The sequence below is a fragment of the Galeopterus variegatus genome, unplaced genomic scaffold, assembly GCF_000696425.1.
Source record: "Galeopterus variegatus unplaced genomic scaffold, G_variegatus-3.0.2 Scaffold3139, whole genome shotgun sequence".
Classification (NCBI taxonomy): Eukaryota; Metazoa; Chordata; class Mammalia; order Dermoptera; family Cynocephalidae; genus Galeopterus; species Galeopterus variegatus.
The window spans coordinates 223,793-230,017 of record NW_007729250.1 but is presented as its reverse complement, the minus strand read 5'-3'; positions in this window follow the sequence as shown (position 1 = coordinate 230,017).

The window sequence follows — 6,225 nt, the reverse complement described above, 5'->3', positions numbered from 1 at the left end:
CGGGATCGCAACCCTTGGTGTTGCGCCCGCACCTCGCTCAGCCAGTGAGCAATGCTCTCCTTTTAAAGCCCTCAGAACCAAGCCCATGACCACCATTATTAATCCATTCATTAGGTATAATCCTCAGAATCCAATCACCTCTTCAAGGCCCCACCTTTCAATTACCATAATATGATTCCCCACCCTCTTAACAGTCACAGTGGGGATCCAGCCTCCAACACATTAAACTTTGAGGGGGACACAATTCAATCCACTACAAGGTCCTTTACCCATTTTTAAATCTGATTGTTTTCTTTCTTGCAATTGAGTTCAGTTCTTTATATATCTTGGATATCAATCTCTTATCAGATGTTGTTTGCACATACTTTCTCCTATTCCAAAGGTTGTCTCTTCAGTCTGTTGTTTACTGTACAGAAGCTTTTTAGTTTGATACAATCCCGTTTGTTTATTTTTTCTTTTGTTGTCTGTGCTTTTGAAGTCATATCCAAAAAATCATTGCCCAGACCAATGTCATGAAACTTTCCCCTATGCTTTCTTCTACTAGTTTTACAGTTTCAGGTCTTATGTGTTTTTTTTTTTTTTTTGGTGGCTGGCCAGTACAGGGATCTGAACCTGTGACTTTAGTGTTATAAGGCTGTGCTCTAATCAAGTGAGCTAACTGGCCAGCCCACATTTAAGTCTTTAATTCGGTTTGAGTTTATTTTTGTATATGGTGTGAGGTAAGGGCCTAATTTCATTCTTCTGCATGTGGATATTGAGTTTTCTCAACACCATTTATTGAAAAGACTCTCCTTTCCCCATGTGTGTTCTTGGCACCTTTTTCAAAAATCAGTTGGTTGAGGCCGGCCTGTGGCTCACTCGGGAGAGTGCGGTGCTGATAACACCAAGGCCACGGGTTCGGATCCTATATAGGGATGGCCAGTTTGCTCACTGGCTGAGCGTGGTGCTGACAACACCAAGCCAAGGGTTGAGATCCCCTTACCAGTCATCTTTATAAAAACAAACAAACAAACAAACAAACAGAAAACAAAAATCAGTTGGTTGTAAATGTGTGGATTTATTTCTGGGCTCTATATTCTGTTCCAATGGTCCATGTGTCTTTCTTTATGCCAGTACCACGCTGTTTTGATTACACAGCTTTACAGTACCTTTTGAAGTCAGGTAGTGTGATGCCTCCAGCTTTGTTTTTATTGTTATTGTTCTTTGTTTTCTCAAGATTGTTTTGGCTATTGGGGGTCTTTTGTGGTTCCATTCAAATTTTAGAATTGTTTTTTCTAATTGGAATTTTGATAGGGATTGCATTGAATCTGTAGATTGCTTGGGGTATTATGAACTTAATATCAATTCTTCCAATCCATGAATATCGGATAGCTTTCCATTTATTTATGTCTTCTTCAGTTGTTTTCCCCAATGTTTTATAGTTTTCAGTGTACAGGTCTTTCACCTCCTTGGTTAAATTTATTCCAAAGTATTTAACTTTTTTACAGCTATTATTAATGGAACTGTTTTCTTGATACCTTTTTGAGATAGTTTGTTGTCATCATATATGAAATGCTACTGTTTTTTGTTTTTTTTGCTTTTTTGTTCGGCAGCTGGCCAGTATGGGTAACCAAACCCTTGACCTTGGTGTTACAAGGCTACATACACTCTAACCAACTCAGCTAACTGGCCAGCCCACTATTAATTTTTGTATGTTGACCTTGTATCCTGCCACTTTACTGAATTTATTAGTTTATTTATTTTTATTTTTATTTTTTTTTAAAGATGACCGGTTAAGGGGATCTTAACCCTTGACTTGGTGTTGTCAGCACCACGCTCAGCCAGTGAGCGAACCGGCCATCCCTATATAGGATCTGGACCCACAGCCTTGGTGTTATCAGCACCACACTCTCCTGAGTGAGCCACGGGCCAGCCCGATTTTTTTTTTTTTAAATAAGATCATGTTGTCTGCAAACAGGGACAATTCCACTTCTTCCTTTCCAGTATAATGCCTTTAATTTTTTCTCTTGCCTCTTTGCTTTAGCTAAGACTTCTAGTACCATGTTGAATAGAAGTTGGGAGAGTGGGGATCCTTGTCTTGTTCCTGATCTTAGAGGAAAAGTTTTCAACTTTTCACAGTTGAGTATGATAGCTGTGGGTTTGTCATATATGTCCTTTATTATGTTGAAGTACATCCTTCTGTATCTAGTTTAACAGTTCTTTTATTGGTTGTTTTCTTTCTTTTTTCTTTTTCTTTTTTTTTTTTGGTGGCTGGCTGGTGTGGGGATCCACACCCTTGACCTTGGTGTTATAACACTGTGCTCTAAACAACTGAGCTAACCGGCCAGCCCTTGTTGAGAGTTTTATCATAAAAAGATGTTAAACTTTGTCAAATGCTATTTCTTCATCTATTGAGATGATAATTTGGTATTTGGGCTTCATTCTATTAACATAGTATATCACATTCATAGATTTCTGTGTGTTGAACCATCCTTGCATCCCTGAGATAAATCCCACTTGATCATGAGGAATACTTTTAATGTGCTGTTGAATTTGGTTTGCTAGTGTTTTGTTGAGAATTTTTGCATGTGTGTTCATCAGGGATATTGGCTTGTAATTGTCTTTTCTTGTAGTGTCCTTGTCTAGCTTTGGTATAAGGGTAATGCTGACCTCATAAAATAAGTTTATAAGTGTTCCCTCTTCTTCATATTTTTGGAAGAGCTTGAAAAGAATTTATATTAGTTCTTTAAATGTTTGGTAGAATTCAGCAGTGAAGCCATGGGCTTTTCTTTGTTGGTAGACTATTTATTACTGATTCAATCTCCTTATTTGTTATTGGTTTGTTCAGGTTTTCTATTTCTTTATGATTCAGTCTTGGTGGGTTATATGTGTTTGGGAATTTGTTCATTTCTTCTAGGTTATCCAATGTATTGGTGTATAATTATCCATAGTAGTTTCTTATGATCCTTTGTATTTCTGTAGTATCAGTTGCAATATGCCTCTTTCATTTCAGATTTTAGTCTTTTCTCTTTTTTTCTTAGTTCAGCTAAAGGTTTTCAAATATTAACTTTTCAAAAAAAATTCTTAGTTTTGTTGATCTTTTCTATTGTTTTTCTAGTCTTCATTTCTATTATTTCTGCTCTAATCTTTATTATTTCCTTCTATTAACTTTTGGCTTACTTTGTTCTTTTTCTAGTTCTTTGAGGTGTAATGTTAGGTTGTTTATTTGAGATTTTTCTTTATATATATATATATATATATATATATATATATATACACATACACATAAAAATATAAATATATATATTGTGGTGGCTGACTGGACATTTTTCCTTTTTGATGTACACATTTATTGCTCTAAACTTCGCACTTAGAACTGCTTTTGCTGAATCCCATAAGTTTTGTATATCCATTTTCATTTATCTCAAGGTATTTTTTTTTTTTTTAAAGATGACCGGTAAGGGGATCTTAACCCTTGACTTGGTGTTGTCAGCACCATGCTCAGCCAGTGAGCGAACTGGCCATCCCTATGTGGGATCCGAACCTGCGGCCTTGGTGTTATCAGCACCACACTCTCCCGAGTGAGCCACGGGCTGGCCCTATCTCAAGGTATTTTTTAATTTCCTCTTTAATTTCTTCTTTGACCCATTGGTTGTTTAGGAGCATGTTGTTTAATTTCCACATATCTGTGAATTTTCCAAAACTCCACTGGTCATCCCTATATAGGATCTGAACCCGCACTCCCAGTGCCGCACTCTCCCGAGTGCGCCACGGGCTCAGCCCTGCACTCTGTCTTTTGATTGAATAATTTAATCCATTTACATTCAAGGTAATTATTGATAGGTAGACTCACTACTGCCATTTTGTTGTTTTCTGGCTGTTTTTTAGATCCTTTGTTCCTTTCCTCCTCACTATTTTCTTTTGTGATTGGGTGATTTTTTTAGTGTTATGCTTTGATTCCTTGCTTTTTATCTTTTATGTATCAACCATAGATTTTTGCTTTGTGGTTACCATGAGGCTTATATAAAACATCTTTTTGTAGTTGTGTTTTGTTTTTGGTGGCTGTTAGTATGGGGATCTGAATGCTTGACCTTGGCCCTCTAACCAACTGAACTAACCAGCCAGTCCTACATAATATGTCTTATAACAGGCTATTTTAAGCCAATAACAACTTAGCTTTTATTGTATATAAAAACTACACTTTAACACCACCCCTTCCCCTCATTGTATGGTTTTGATGTCACAATTTACTTCTTTTTATATTGTGTATCCCTTAATAAATTGTTGTAGCTATTACTATTTTTTTTAAGTTTTGTCTTTTAACCTTCATTCTAAAGATATAAATGATCTACACACCACCATTACAGTATTATAATATTCTGATTTTGACTTTGTACATACTTTTACACTGAGTTTTACACTTTCATATGTTTTTGTGTTACCAATTAGCATTCTTTTCCTTCAGCTTGAACAAGTCCCTTTAGCACTTCCTGAAAGACTTGTCTGGTGATGACTAACTCCCTCAGCTCTTGTTAGTCTGGGAAAGTCTTTATCTCTCCATTTCTGAGGGACAGCTTTGCTATATACATGTATTAGTCCAATTCTGTTAATTATAACAAAATATCTGGAACTGGGTAAGTTGTAAGAAAATGAAATTTATTGCTTACAGTTTCTGAGGCTCGGAAGTCCAAAGTCCAGAAACATATCTGGTGAAGATCTTCCTTGGAGGTGGTTTTGGCAACACAGGGTATCATATTGTGAGATAGTGGAAGCAGAGAGAGACTCTCATGTGCCCTCATTTTAAAGCCCTCAGAACCATGCCCCTGACCACCATTAAAACATCAACTTATTCACCTCTTCAAGGCCCCACCTTTTAATTATCATAATAGGATTTCCCACTCTCTCAACACTGTCACAGTGGGGACCAAGTTTCCAATACCTGGGACTTTGGGAGACACAATTTGAGCTTCAATGAGTTTGGTGGGACATTCAATCCACAACAGTATTGTTGGTTGGCAGTTTTTGTCCTTTAGCACTGAATATATCATCCCACTCGCTTCTAGTTTATACAATTTCTGCTGAAAAATCTGCTGCTAGACATATTGGAAGTCCTTTATGTTATTTCCTTCTTTTCTCTTGTTGCTTTCAGTATCCTCTCTTAGACAGTTTGATTATAGTTCTTCTAGTTTATACAATTTCTGCTGAAAAATCTGCTGCTAGACATATTGGAAGTCCTTTGTGTTATTTCCTTCTTTTCTCTTGTTGCTTTCAGTATCCTCTCTTAGACAGTTTGATTATAGTATGTCTTGATGTAGTCTTGTTTTGATCGAATCTGATTAGAGAACTTTGACCTTCCTGTACCTGGATATTTACATTTTCCCAGCTTTGTAAAGTTTTCTATCTTTTTGGCAGCTGGTCGGTAAGGGAATCCAAACCTTTGATTTTGGTGTTATCAACAGCATGCTCTAACTGAGTGAGCTAACCAGCCAGCCCATTTGGAAAGTTTTCTGCAATTATTTCTTGGTGTTTTAACGCGACACTCTAACTAACAGGCCAGCCTGCAATTATTTCTTTAAGAAAGCTTTCTACCCCTTTGTCTCTCTCTTCTTTCTTTAACCCCTACACCTCAAATATATTTGCTCCTTTGATGCTGTCATAAATGCCATAAGCTTTCTTCATTCCTTTTAATTCTTCTTTTCTCCTCTTTATAATTTAAAATAACCTGTCTTCAAGTTCAGATTTTTTCTTCTGCTTGATGAATTCTGCTATTGATGCTCTCTATTGCATTTTTTATTTCATTCGTTGTATTTTTCAACTCCAGAATTTTTTATAATTTCAATCCTCTGTTAAATTTCTCATTTTGGTCACTTATTATTTTCCTGATTTGAGTTGTTTCTCTGTATTTTCTTGAAGTTCACTGAGCTTCCTTGAAGCAACTGTTTTAAATTCTTTGTCAGGCAGATAAAAAAATCCTCATTTCTTTAGGGTTAGTTACTGGCACTTTAGTTTTTTCCTTTGGCAGGGTCCTGTTTCCCTGATTGTTTTTATTACTGTGGCTGTAAGTTGGTGTTTGGGCATTTGAAGAAAGGGACTCAATCCAGTCTTTGCAGACTTGCTTTGTCTGGCAAAGCTCTTCACCAGTCAGTCCATCCAGAGATTCTGGGCAGGCCATCTGGCTGAATCCATAGGTGGGCTTGCTGCTAGAATCCTTGGGCAGGCTGACCTGGTGCCTAAATCAACAAGTAA